A 15,511-nucleotide genomic window follows, 5' to 3' on the forward strand; every position below is an offset into this window, starting at 1 on the left:
TTAAAATAGAATAAAAATATATACATGATCCCCACTAAGGCTGTACCTAATGAGAGGCAAATTAAAAATCTTTATTAAAGCATTTATCTCGGCCAACCTAAGAGGGCCTAAAATTCTACAAATTACTCGTCCAAACTATAATCTAGTACTCACAATGATATGTGTTTTTTGTCTTGCAATGGAATAAATGGATCATACAAATTTTTGTGATTCATGCAATCTACTTGATAATGCTAACAGCTAAACATTTATGCAATATGCAACAATGATAGATATCAATCCCTTCTCAATGGGGGCACCAAAATTGAGGCAATCCAGGGTAGGCAGCAAGAGAGGCGACCTCTCAATACCTCTGGAGGCTCTTGTACTACTCAATTGGGGCTGGGGAAACCACAAGTTATAAAAAACAACAACTAACCCACAGCCAAACAAGTGAAGGGGCACCACCTAATTATGAGATGCAAGCTAGGACGCAAGAGATGTTTTGTCACGACGACCAAGTAGAGACACAACAAAACACATACAAAAGAATTTCACACCAAGACACACACCAAATGGAGCAGAGAGATCTAGAGCGAAGGAAAGAGAGATAGTAATGGAACTTGCGTAATATCGCGTTTGTGACTTGCAAATGGAGATGGTTCATTATTACTCTATCGTAGAGCTTGCACAGAATAAATCCAATGCTTAGTGAATTTTAAAACGTCGCCATCACATACACACATGTTTGTGACTTGCAAATGGAGATGGTTCATTATGACACTATCGTAGGGCTTTCACAAAACTAATCCAATGCTTAGTGAATGCTAAAACATCCCCATCACATACACACACACACACACACACACACACAAACTGTCTTAGGGTTATGGGACACCTCTCACCACCATACACTCTTACAATGAGTAAGAAGTTGGCAATGAAAATACACTAATCACTTTCTCAAACAAGCTCAAATGACAGAAATTTAAAGATACAAGTCACCTTGCATTCGCCAAAGAACTTTACACAAGTTGAAGGACAAAGATTTTGAAGCCTAGAATGCCTTTGAAGCACCAAAACCTCAATTTTTGATAGTGGAAGAGCATGTATAATAGGGGTTTGAGGTAGGAAAATCACACTCTCTCTCTTTGCAATGTGTAGCATCCAAGCTTCTCTCACACCAAGTGTGAAGCTCACAAGGTTATGACTACACCTAAATCTCTCCTTGTGTATAGAGTGTTGGGCTGCTGCGTAGATATTGGAGATGCTTTACAAGAAGGAGAGATGTCTATTTAAAGGTTGGAGGCCCCACATTAAATTTATTGATAGCCTTAATTACACAATAATCAAATCAAATCAAGATTAGAATTTTTTTTTAATAAAAAAAAATTGCGAGCCTTTTTTGTCTGCTTGAGTCATGGATGAGGGTTCAAGAGATAGGCATTATTGATGGTAGATAGGGTGAAACTAAAGAGTTAAGTGGGGGGGGGGGAGAGAGAGAGAGAGAGAGAGAGAGAGAGAGAGAGAGAGAGAGCGAGACAGTTTTTCATGTACATGTCTTGAGGTGAGGAGTTTTTTATGGTAACTTACGTCAATGGATATTTTGTGTTAGTATGCTAGTGGTTAATGTTAGTAATCACTAAAAAGTTAATGATATATTTACAATGGATAGAATGAGGTGGATAGTTGAAGTAAGATGGTTAAATGAAGTGAGTAAATCCTTATGATGGTGAAGCTTTGAAGAAGTTCTGAACTTACTTGTGTAGGTTCTCAGAAATGATTGCCGATCCTCTTCTTCTTCTTTCTTCGTACGCCACGGCCCCACAAAAGTTGAACATCATGATGAAAGTGACGATGTTGTTGATGACAATTCCTTAATTTGGAGAGATTAATCAAGGTTTCACATGCTGAAAAAAGGAATTGTGCTTTAGAGGTAATAGAGAGAGGCATAGAGATGGTGTATATTCATGTAGAGTTCATATGAGAGCCATGGAAGTGACAGGGGAGGTTAATGGTGACGAGGGTAAGAGAAACCATGGAAGGTGTATGTTTGAGTGAGGTATGGAGAGGAATGAATGTGTGTGTGTGGAAGTGAATGGAGGTGAGAGAAGACTAGGGTGACTTGTGAGAAAAAGTGGGCAGACTAGGATCCACCAAAAAAATCATATTTCACCTCTAGCAGCTCCAAAAATTATAAAAACTTTTGAGGTTATTATTTCAGCTTATGAGCTAAAGTTTTTATTTTTGTAACTTCCTCAAACATGGAGTGGAGGAGGATGTCAAAAATCCCACCAAATTGCATGTATTTCCTTCCACAAAAGTCTTAAGTCCCCCCCCCCTTTTGTTGAATTTACATAATCCTCCAAGAGTAAGCCCATCCTTACATGAGAGCATGACCTAATAGATTCTTGAGGGTTTGAAAATATGCATGGATTAAGATTATTCACAAAGATGATATATGAATATGATGGAAAAAAACATGTTAGTATATAAACAATTCATGGAATCTGAAATTATAGAGTTAGTTGTGTATATATATATATATATATATATAATGTTTTAAAAAAAATGAAAATATAGGGAATCAAATGAGGGGGTCTTCATTTATTTTTATTGAGTTTTACAAGAAGTAAGAAAAAATGCATGTAAAAAAATGGAAATTTAGTAAAAGAGAATGACTAGGTGAAAGGTATTTTCGTGATTTTTTCTTGGAGTAGATTCACACCAAGATTTAGAGAGGCTTGCATGAAAATATATATTTATATAATAAAGAGTATGTACAATATAAGAGAACCATGGTAACGGTAAGTCAATGTACATAACATACTTAGGTAAATAACGCACACCTAGGTAGAAATATTTAAATAAATAAAAAAATAATTCTTAAAAATCCCTATTTTTAGGCCCTATATACCATGAAATATTTACAAACAATGCAAATGGGCCATAATATTATTTATTTTTTTTAAAAAAAATTATTTGGCTCAACTAGCTTAATGACTAGCTAGTTGAGGGTTTCAAGGAGATATGGGCCAGAAAGTCCCCTCGCTCACACACGCCTATGTACAGTAAAAGTGTGAGGATAGCCACAGTGTTTGAGTGATTCTGATAGGGTAAGTTAGCTCACTTTGGAAGATCTAGATAGCCAAACAACAACTATCACTAGCAATGATACCGCATCTTCAACCTCATGTAAATCAGTCTTTTAGCCTTGTTCAACATATTTGTCCTCAAGTAGTAATTCCAGCTTCTCTTAAATATCTTTCTCTATAGATTACAAAAAGAGATCTATTTTCTCTCAATTGAGGGTAGTCATTTTAATCCTTGATGGTTGATCATAGGGACTTTCAAATTCCCTTATAAGCTTGGTAGGTGAAAGCTCCTCTTTTGGCCTAGCTACCCACTGTAGGAATGTTCTCTTTGTCACCCTTTCAGAGTCCTCCATGAAATACTCCTCCTTCAAGGATAATTTGAATGCTTCCCCCCTGTTCATTTCTAGTTCCCCTTCTAGTTCCCCTTAGCACAACTAGCTCAAAACTTTGTACCATCAAATTGGTTTATTTCCTTTTTCCCTGATATAAAGGTTTTGGTTGTTGACAAAAGCTCCCTTCTTTCAGCAGTTGGCTATTATAAACATAGCAAAGGCTTGAGAAATTTTCATTGTGACGAGATCAAACCGCATCCCATATTGGTGCTCCATAGCTTCAAAGATTTGTATTGAGACCTTCAATGAATCTTTTGATCCCTCACCCTAGCCTACTTCGTGTTGGGTTCACCAAATTTGTGTCAGCGAGTGCACAGTGCAGTTAGGCAAACGTTGGGCCTCTGACTAGAAGGGTTCAAATAAAAATCAATTGAATTGCAAACCATTCAAAGTAAAAGACACAAAAAAAAGAGAAACAGTCCATCCATCAAAGCTTAACTTTAAAAAAGGACCAACATCAACACAAAACTCTTATTCTATGAAGATTTGGTGTAGCCTTGCTCTCAATTGCATATATGTAGTGCTCTTTTTCTTTGATGAACACCCTAAATTAACACTTCAATTTTCCATTGTGACCATTTCATGGAAGGTTTAAAACTTTATTAGAGAAGCTCAAGTGGTTAATTGAAGAAGGGAAACCCTAGTAAGTGGCTTCACAGCCTCACACATGTAGTGGAAATAGCATGGTACTACACTAGAACCTTGAGATGGAATTGCTGTATTGTCTCTGTTAGATGTTCAAAAGAGCTCATTCTTGGCCTATAAACTCACTCTTAGCTTAAGCAAGGAGGAAACCATTGCTTATGTGGAAATTGGAGAAATTTCATGCTATTATTAGGCTATTTTTTACCATTTTATGAGCATTTTTAGACCAAAAAATATTTTTATCCGTAAATAGCCCAAATGAAGTGGGAAAAATCTTTAATTTTTGAAAAACTCTTATTGGGCTCAAAATTCATGTTGAGCCTCATTTTTGTACTAAGGAAGCACTTCGGACACATCTTTTATGACCCATGCATCAAACTTTTTATTTTTTAATTAAGAAAACTTGACATTTGTAAATTTCCAAAGAAAATCACGCATATTTAATGATAAAATGTATGTCATTGTGCCTTTTCTAGGGCCTAGACTCCTTGGTGAGGTATGCACATAATTACAAAAGTGGCATCCATTTTCGTATTTACCAAACTATGTGCATTGTAGCATTGGGTCCCATATATCAAAAGCGTTAAGAGTGAGGTAGATATTTTAGTTTCACATTATGCACATTCCACAATAGAGAAGTGTAGACCATTGGATGTCCAATCAAACTGGAAAATTAGGGAGGATGATCAAGATTTGCATTCATGTTAATTGTAATATGATCAAAATGCTAAGGAAAATGTGGATAGAGTGTAGACACATGAAAAGTGGTAGATTGATTAGCTTGAAAAGCGTGTGTATTTTATATCCTTCATCTAGGCATTGTAGCACACATCATTGATTATGTCGCAGGTATTGCCAACTAGGTTGCACACATGGATTCCACATAGGCATAGTCACATGGTTGTGTCCACATAGGTATGGTTTTGTCCACATAGGTATTATGATGAGAAGAGGGTGTTCCCACACAAAATGGCAACAAATCTCACACCCTTACAACCCTTCTCTTGAGAGTTGTGCTACAAAAAACATAAAGCTATTGCACTCACACAAACTACTTCTCTTGAGAGATAAATATGATTCCCTAGACATAGAGAGTGTAGGCACACAAAACATCAGGGTGTAGGCATGCACACATAAGTCTCCCCTAGCACAAAATATTAAGCATACAAGGGTAGACACACAAAGCTTTCCAAACATAAATGAGTATTATGTTGTTGTTTGTCTTGGAGGATTTTTTAATCAAGCCCAGGGCCAAGCCAAGGTCCTGTATGGAAATATGGTCAAGGGGTGTTATATCTAGATGCCTACGAGCCTATATATGGCATGCTTGTGTGGTGATTTTCATGGTCTAGTCCCCTTTGATATTAGATTGGTATCAGAGCTCAAGGGAGAGGGGAACTAGAGAGGAGGAGGAAGGCATGGAGAAGGAGGAAAACCAAAGGAGAAGAAGTGTGGCTGCATGATCTCTCTCTCTCTCTCTCTCTCTCTCTCTCTCTCTCTCTCTCATGGAAATCTAGGGGCCGTGGGAAAACTCTTCCAAGTATGGTGGAGTTGAGCTATGAAGGTGGGCTCATGACATGCCGCAAGAACAAGCCCTTCCATGGAATATTTGAGTAGGTTGAAGAGAGCACAGAAACCAATGCATAGTTTTAGGGAGGGAGAGAATTTTCCATGCATGAAAGATGGCAAGTTTGGGCTCGTTGAGAGTAAAGGAAGCAAAGCAGCATTTCTTGTCACAAGTGACAAGCCCAATTGGAAGCACATATCCAAATATGAGCATTATTTCCCCTCGTGCAAAGTCTCCATTTCTACAGAGAAGAGCTTCCACATTGTTTTTTATGTTAGCTTTTGGGGTGCCCTACTTTGCCCCCCCCCCCCCCCCCCGCGCCTCGGAAGGGATTTATCCCATGGTCGTATAAACGCACTGGCAAGGGATGTCTAGTTGAACGCATGCATGGGCCACCCATGCCCTAGTACGGCATCTACAGAGGTAGGATATACTATTGTTCTGAAGCTTGTAGACATAAATTATAGCAGCATGTAAAAATTGTAGGTACGGCCAAAACTTATTCAAGATGCAATGGTGGGGAATGGGAATTTTATTTTGATGTTGGAAATTGCATTCAACACTTGGTATTTTGTGTGCAAGCAAGGCTTGTTAAATATATACAAACCAAGCAAGGCTGCAATTGGGAGTGTAGTTAAGAATACAACAAGATCATATGTACTCAAGCAAGGCTCGTGTAACCCACTAAATAAGTTGTATGTAGCGGAAATTGATAACATAGTGAGCATTTCATTAATAACAATTTCTTAATGAACATAGGGAGAGTAATTAATTTAAAAAGCAACATAGCAATTTGCACCTAGCTAATTTGGCATTGACAATACTTGAAAAGAGAGAGAAAAGAACAATTGACAACAGTTGAGGACCGGATTTACATGAGGCCAACCCGCCCTCCATAAAGGCTTTGTATTATAGCTTCTTTCATCAAAGGAGACTTTTGTACAATACAATTCTCGTATTCCTTGACAAAACTCGTTGTTGCAATGAAGATGGAATCTTCATGCACCAAATTATGCTTGAAAATCTTACCTAGTGTTCCTAGCCTCAGTCCCAAGACCTCACACACCTTCAAAAATGGTGAGAGCTAGCAGGGAATGACGAAAGATTGAGAGGAAGAAGGGGTATCTTACGAGAAAGAAGTATTCTCCTCACATAATCACTCTAATAGCATAGCTTAGCTTAGAGGAGATTAGCATGCCATTGAAGCTTGGCTCCTAGTTGGATTTGTATTCCATAGCCAAGAGTTTTTGGTGTAGGCCTCTACTTCTCAATGCTTGGAGAAGGAGATGGAGTTCTTCTTACACGCATGAGTTGTGTGTGTGCGTGTGTGTGTATAACATTGTGTTAGAGTAAAATGCAGCCCCTTCTCTCATCTTGGTCGACCCCTCTTGCTAAATGCTCATGTTGGCCTCGCGTTGGCTCTTGTAAAGCTTAGCCAATCACAAATTAGAAGCATAGTTGATATCCTTTTGACAAGTGTCCCCCATTCCCCTTTTGTGAAAGCTTTAGGTATTTAATTAATTCATCTCAACTCTCAGTAGACCTTTTTGTCTTCTGACCAATATAAATCATGCAAGCCATTGGGCTCTTGGATGCTCATTGGACCCCTTGGTAGACTGTCCAATAGTCTTCTAGGGAGCTTAATTTTTGTTGGTTCATTTATCAAGCATTTTTAAATTGATTAGACTAAACTTACTCTAGCCTAATTCTCATTGGTCCACCTCTATAGCCATCCAATAGGATTTGTGGGGAGGTTGGGGGCAATTGGCCTAGGAGCTTGACATGTGTCCAATATTCCCTTTGTGTAAAGGGGGAGCCTTCGAGTGTGTGTGTGTGTGTGTGTGTGTTTCTCTCTCATCCCCTACAATATGGGCTTGCCCCCTCCTTCCTAGGGATGTGGGAAGACTTTTTAATCTTCCCATGACCATCCAATTTCCCCTTGCTTTGTCCATTGGATACAAGATTTAATTTTTGGAACCTTAGCCTATGGAAGTCTTAATGGAGCTGAATCTTAGGTCTTTTAAACCCCATTCAAGCACATTGCTCTTTTCTAGGCTGTCTCCCTTTGGATCCCTATTTTCTCTCCTTTGGATCCGTGATAGAGACCAGTGTGGCAGCCTTACCAATATTCTAGCTTTTACTCCCATGGTGCTTCCCCGTATTAAATGATCATTTTAGCATGAGAATCATTTGGTAGTATTAGATATTAATCTTTATGACATTACCTCTCTCTTGAAATCATAGTCATCCTCGACTATGAGGTAGAGAAGATAAAGCCTAGTCATCATTAGTCGATTTTCTAGCTGGTAGAGGACCCCTATTTTACCCCACGACATCGTCTTAGAATGGATGACTAGTTGATTTGGTGCTTGAGAGCGTTAGCTGCCGCTGCAAGCATGTTTGTACATTAGTCCGTATCAATCTTCTATAGTAGAGTGACAAGCTCTACTTGGTGTTCGGGAGACATTGTCTCCACAAACATGATCCTAGTCATGCATACTTATTAAAATTTGTGCACAATAAAGAAAAAGAGAGTCTTATAAGACAAAAAAATTGTTCATTTATACATATTTACATTTGCTTACTCTACAGAATTATTGTAAGTATTGACAAGGTTTAGGTTATCCTTTAAGTGTATGCCTTCCATCCATCTAGCGTCTTTAAAAGAATAATTTTTAAAGTTGATAAGATTGTCTTACCACCTCGTAATACCTTGTCTTCATGTCGGAGAATGGACTCGGGCTGCAACACCTCTTCTTTGTCCTCGATCTCCAGTGGGCCTTCAATATTTTCTTCTTGAGGTGGCTCTCCTTTTTAAGGATTTTGTAGGCTCACGTGGAAAGCATTGTGTATGTGCCAATGGTTGGGCAACTTGAGTTGATAGGCCATCTCATTGATTGGTCTAAGAATCTAGAAGGGACCATAGTACCTTTTTTCTAACTTACCATAGTACTTTTGGTGTCCCGTAGGATTCTTGCATGTTGCGTGCCTATGGAAAACTTAAGTAAGACCCAATCATTTTGTTTAAAGGCTAGGGATCTTATGTGCTTATCAGCAATAGCCTTTTGCCTTTGCTAAGAGATGGATATAACATCCGTAATCTTTTGGAAATATTCTTGTAGGTCTCGGCTATATTCATCTGCAGCGAAGATCTTCCCATGTACCTTGAGTAGCAAGGTACTTTTTGATCTTCCTCTATCACCTCAATAGATGCTTTTCCCATGTACAATGTTATTGTAAACATAATCCACAAAGGGTAAGTACTTCTCCCATTGGGACTTTTGATCTACTTCTGTGACATAAGCTTTTAGTAGATCAAGAATGGTTAGGGTAGCTATTTCACTTTGGCCATTCGTTTGGGGATGATAGGTCAAAGAGAAGTTTAGCCTTGTACCTAGATCCCACCTAAATTATCAAAGAGACCCTTCCAAAAATTACTGGTCATTCTAGGATCTCTATCTAACACTATGCACATTAGCAAGCCATGGTACTTGAAGATTTGTGATATAAAGAGAGTTGCCATTTGATGGGATTTGAAAGTCTTTTTGACAGGTATGAAATGTGCTTGTTTGCTAAACCTGTTCGCTGTCATCCATATTCCTGTATTCGCATGGATAGACTTGGGTAATCCAAAGATAAAATCCATGCATATGCTCTCCCCGGTGAATTAGAGATTGGCAGAGGTTGAAGCAATCAGGTTGCTTCCCTCTATCAAACTTTGTCTTTTAGCATACCACACATTCTGCAACATACTCTTGTATATTTTCTTTCATGGAAAGGCAATAGAAATATGTTTCTATCCCTTTTAGGGTAGATTCTATGCCCCGCAGGAGGAGCATGCGATTCATACATTACTTTTTCACATATTGAGTTAGTAATGCATACTCTATTGCCATAGAGAAGATAACCATCTTGTAGGGTAAATGGTTCTTCTTTCTTCCCTAGTGCAAGGGATGGAATCACATCTCTAAAATTGGTATCAATAGGGTACTCATCTATCATAGAAGATAGATCATTGTAAGCTGCTATGTAAATTGCATTCACTTTTGGTCGTCTTGAGAGTGCATCGGCTACTTGATTATGCTTGCCAACAATGTGAGCGATATGAAAATGAAATTGCAAAAGGAAAATTTCCCATCTCATTTGTTTGTCGGAGAGCTTGGTCTGCGTTGTGAGCGGGATGAAAACACACACAGCGCCTCTATAACGCCCGACACACACTCTTGGGAAGATACACACACACACTAGGGGGCACCACTCGGCTTACACAACACACCTGGCCGAGACAGGGAACACACCTCTAGAGTGAGAGGAGAGAGACTATCCACTTGCCCACTCCACACACACACACACACACAGAGACACACACCCAAAAAACTCAGCTCAAAAGAGAGGAACTTTTGATAATTAGATACAAATGAGCTTGGGCCAACATCAAGGGGCAAATAGCTCACACAAAATGGGTAAAATATACCAGATACAATCACAAATTGGAGAAGAAGCTTCGCTCATAGGAGAAACTTACACAGCAAAAATAGCAGAAAAAGAGTGACAAATTTGGCAAAATGGAAAGTGCTAGCGCATCCGGAATGGCCCAAAACCCCAGTCTACCATGTCAAAGTGCTCAAATCCGACCTCGGATGAGCAGTTTACGGCCAAAACAACCCCAAAAACACACCTGCGGCTGTCCCTCCTCTCTTCTCCATGTTTCTTCTGGTCTTCTCTCTGTTTTTTCAGTTCCCACACTTAGCTTTTTTAGTTGGGCACCCGTGGCCTTTTAGATGACCTCAAACAGACCCCGAGCAGGCCAAAAACTGACCTCGCAGTGCATAGTTGTCACCTTTTTGCGTCATCCGCACACCTGGCACTCATTTCTTTTCAATAATGCATCCCGCAACCACGTGAAGTGGCCCCAAAAGATGGTACTCATGATGACCTTTCTGCATAATTATCACAAGAAAACATCCACTTCGTGTCCATACTTCTCCGCGTGCAAGTATTGACCCCGTTCGACCTCCTGACGCCACTCGATGCCATCTGACACACCTTCTTACCTCATGTCGTCGGCCCATAGATAGAATCCTCGAGAAGTTTTACGCGCTACCAACTCCTCCTTATTGTAGAAAAAACACACTGGTACTGATAATAGTGAAAATCGCTGCACTATGTACACCCTGTCCTACCTGTACACACGTGGGCCCCACGTAACCACCTGGCTATGGAAATTGGGTAATCCTTTATTGGATGCACCATGCATGTGTATGTACATAAGCGCAATCCCTTGCTCAAAAAAACTCCTGACATAATTTGCCCATCCCCTAGCCTGCTAGATCATTCATGATCAGCAGCAGAACGTGAAGACGCTATTCTAGCTGAGGAACTAAAGCAAACGAAAGAAAGATTAGAAAGCAAGCAATAGCACTAGAGGCTATTCAAGAAGCTGCAGAGGCCCACATCATTTCAGTGTTGGAAGATACCAACCTATGTGCCATTCATGCGAAGCGAGTGACAATACAGCCAAAAGATATGCAGCTTGAACGACGATTGCGACGAGACTTCGAGCATTAGCCGAAGTTACCCCTCTTTTTGTATTGCACACCCTTATCTTTGTAATGATTTGACTTTCCAATGACAATATGATCAACAGTTTTGTCTACTCTGTCTATTATCTTTGTAATTTCAAGTTCTGTATGTAATTGTAGTCAATTTCAGTAAATTTGTGCATTTTAAGTACCCTTGGGGGTAGATAAGCCTACAAGGGGCAGAAAAAGGCCTGGCCACAAGGGCACGCAAATGGCCCATCCATAACTAATGGATGGGCCATTTGCGTGCCCTTGTGGCCAGGCCTTTTTCTGCCCCTTGTAGGCTTATCTACCCCCAAGGGTACTTAAAATAACCAAATTTACTAAAACCTATTGGTTTTGCATCAATATTTTATATGGATCTTTATGGACACCTTTTTTTGGTCATTTCAAGCTTTGAATTCCTTATAGGATATCAAAACTAATAACATATTGTGAAACCAAGTGTCCAATGTAATTTGACTTTTTGGTGCAAGGGTGTAGTAGGTAGAGCTAAAGCAAGTGATAGTTTGCTGGAAACTTCATTTCATAATTGATTTGAGCTTTTCTAGTGTCCTTGAGTGTGAACATATACTGGAATTGCCATAAAAAGGTTGCATTTAAATGAATGATGCAAAACCAATCCATTGCAATAAATTTGTGCTTTTTAAGTACCCTAAGGGGTAGATTGGCCTATAAGGGGCAAAAAAATGCCTGGCCACAAGGGCACACAAATGGCCCATCCAAGACTGATGGATGGGCCATTTGCGTGCCCTTGTGGCCAGGCCTTTTTCTGCCCCTTGTAGGCTTATCTACCCCCAAGGGTACTTAAAATAACCAAATTTACTAAAAACTATTGGTTTTGCATCAATATTTTATATGGATCCTTATGGACACCTTTTTTTGGTCATTTCAAGCTTTGAATTCCTTATAGGATATCAAAACTAATAACATATTGTGAAACCAAGTGTCCAATGTAATTTGACTTCTTGGTGCAAGGGTGTAGTAGGTAGAACTAAAGCAAGTGATAGTTTGCTGGAAACTTCATTTCATAATTGATTTGAGCTTTTCTAGTGTCCTTAAGTGTGAACATATACTGGAATTGCCATAAAAAGGTTGCATTTAAATGAATGATGCAAAACCAATCCATTGCAATAAATTTGTGCTTTTTAAGTACCCTAGGGGATAGATTGGCCTATAAGGGGCAAAAAAATGCCTGGCCACAAGGGCGCGCAAATGGCCCATCCAAAACTGATGGATGGGCCATTTGCACGCCCTTGTGGCCAGACATTTTTTGCCCCTTATAGGCTAATCTAACCCCCTAGGGTACTTAAAAATCACAATTATACTCAAATTGACTGCAATTACATACCTTGAAATAACAAAGTCAAAAAACAATTCATATCACCAATTGAAACAATTTTCAAGATTGACAAATCAGATTGAAAAGAATTTGCAATATAGAGACAATTTCAAATATTTTTTATTCCTTCTAGCACGGTGATTTTACATCATGTATCTGAGGAGTTCAGAATTTTTTTGACCATTTCCTGGCGCCTATTTTGCGCGTAAGGCAACTCCCCAGTCAAGAGGGACTGCGCTATGGCATTTGGGTCAGTTGAGCCAATGGAAGCATGTATCCCTATCTGGGCAAGCACTTTACCACGAAAGCCAGTGCCAAACGGCGCTGTGCATACAAGGGATCTACGCACTAGGAACACTTGATGCGCAGTTTGAGCAATGGTACTCAAACACAAAAACTTGCTCAAAGCTTTTAACGACCAAGTCATAAAATGGGCTTGGGGAGTAAATTCATTATGGATAATGGCCACATCGCCAGGGGGGAGTTGTCCGAGGTAATGCGCAAGGGAAGCTTGAGGTCCAAAGCCCGTCCGCTTGCCACCCGTCCTTGCAGCAAAATCATCAACCTCCACAACATCCTGTCATAAACCGATGAAGGTTGAGAAAAAAGACAACGAAGGATAAAATAGTAACATGAAAATTAGGATATAGTTTACCTCCTCCTCCCTGTTGCCCTTTGCATCCAAGTCAATGGTCCCATGCACCACAGATACAAGCTTTGGATCATCAGATGGGAGGTTGCATAATGGCATAGGCATCCTAGCAGCCTCAACCTTGGCTTGCGTGGCTTGGAAATCTTCATCAGCCACGTGCAACTGCTCTGCTACCAGGACCTCCGCACATACAACTGCAATAGTGTCAGCAACAGAGTCCCCATCTGGCAAGAGCTTGTTTTCTAGGGCATCTGGAGTATTGTCTAAGGGACATTTGCTACTGTTGCATAGCACGCTCAAGCATTCATCCATGCGTAGGCCAAATGATTTTTCCAAATCATGCAGGAACACAAACTCCTCCTTATCCACTAACATTGAGGAGAAGCGGCTAATTTCTACCTCTGGGATAGCCTCATCCGTCAGTGGTAGTGGCACTGGAGTTTCACTAGGGCCAGCCGCAACTATGGATTTCTCAATCACTTCCTCAAGACCCCTAGGGTACTCGAGCTGGTGTGCTTTTCCTTCCGCTGCAGGGTTCATGGGGATAACCTGCTGCTCCTTGGTGTCCTTGATAAAGGACCCAACTTGAAGGTGTGGTAAGCGGAGCTCCTCCAAATCAGGTTCCTTGCTCACCAAGAAGATAAATGTTGCGAGTCGAAAAAGGTACTCCACCCCCAACTTGCGCTTCTTGAGCGCTGACACCCCAGGGGCTTGCTCGTCCAAGTAATGGCCTGCATTGGTTGCAATTTCTTGGAATCGTTGCAACCGCTTGGCGAATGGGCGATCACCTTTGTGTATATAGCACAAAAGATCGCAAGGCACCCAGATCCCTGCATGTGGGGGGATAGATACAGAATATTTTATGATGTGCTCCTCCATGAACGCAGAAATCTCCTCAAATGCATCCATGTGAAGGGCAACTGTGGCGTCAAGGTCAGGGAGATGAGTAAAAAAGGTGTGGAGGTCCAACTTCCCTTTGTATTTGGTGTCCTCGAGGAAGAGGATGAAGCGTGACAAAGGGGTGGATGTGGGTACAGATGCAGAGGCTGTGGCAGCATCCATGTTTAGCCTGGGGTGTGGATAGAGAGTGGAGGAGCTCAGAAGTTGCAAAAGTGAAAATAGTGAATGAGTTAGGTGGCCCCCCTTTTATAATGTACCCTTTTTTTAAGACATTAAAAAAAAAAGGCACTTTCACCAAAAAATGATTTCTCATCCCAATGCAAAAAATTATATTCAAAGGCATGATTTGCCGAAGCAAATCATGTTGATTACAGCGGGGATCAATATGAAAATTGCAAGAGTTACAAAGTTATAAGATCGATAGCATAGTTCCATCTATCCCCCAGTCCTCCTCGACCTTCAATTTGTCTTCCATTCTCTTCCCAATCTGCAGACATTCATTACAATAAGCATCTAATGATCGACAAACCATGATGTATTGAAAATGTGGTGGAAGGATTCTCACCTTGTGACCTTGTAAACGAAATTGTGTGTGCGCTCCTTGCCGCACTGTCGAAGCAAGGGACTTGCCAATACACCGTGTGCGAGCCACAAACGGCTCCAAGCACACAACAAGCCTAAACTAGCAAGCTCAAGAAAACAAAGGGTGTGTCACTCACCGCTCTACGCTCGCCTTCGTGGTGGATTCCTCGCCGCGATGAAGAAGAAGCTGCAGTCGTGCCGCGCTCAACCGCTTCGCCGCCGTCGTGCCTTCGTAATGCTCGATCGCACACACACTCTCCCTCTCTCTCTCTCTCTCACACACACTCACACACAAGGAGGTGAAGAAGAAGAAGATGGAGATGGAGCAAGAGCACTCTTCAATTGCACAAATGAGAGAATGAGTAAAAATTAGGTTTAGTTGGCTTTTATAGGAGCTCACCCCATTCACACTTGGGCGCCCATGCTTAACCAACTAATCCCTTGAATGTCCAAGTTAAAGTGCGCCTCTCATCGGCGATCACTCTACCTTTCCCTATTGGTCCGACAAGCCCGGTACCTGACTCTACCAAATACATAATACGCGTCCATCGTAGGTGATGGGGTGTCCGTGTGCCGTGAGGGTTAACATGCCCCCCTTCCTGATGTAGATTCCGTCCTCGGAAGCTATTGAGTTGAAGCTGGTTCATCGAGGTGGAAGAGCATTTGAGATGAATGTCCTTAGCCTTCTTCAGTCACTGCAAAATCAAACAACATTGGCACAGTAATTGCATTCTCTTAAAAAGCATATGCAGTTTTAGGTAGACAAATTGATTGG

This window comes from Adiantum capillus-veneris, unplaced genomic scaffold (genome assembly GCF_014529385.1).
Source record: "Adiantum capillus-veneris isolate H3 unplaced genomic scaffold, ASM1452938v2 Hic_scaffold_276, whole genome shotgun sequence".
Taxonomy (NCBI): Eukaryota; Viridiplantae; Streptophyta; class Polypodiopsida; order Polypodiales; family Pteridaceae; genus Adiantum; species Adiantum capillus-veneris.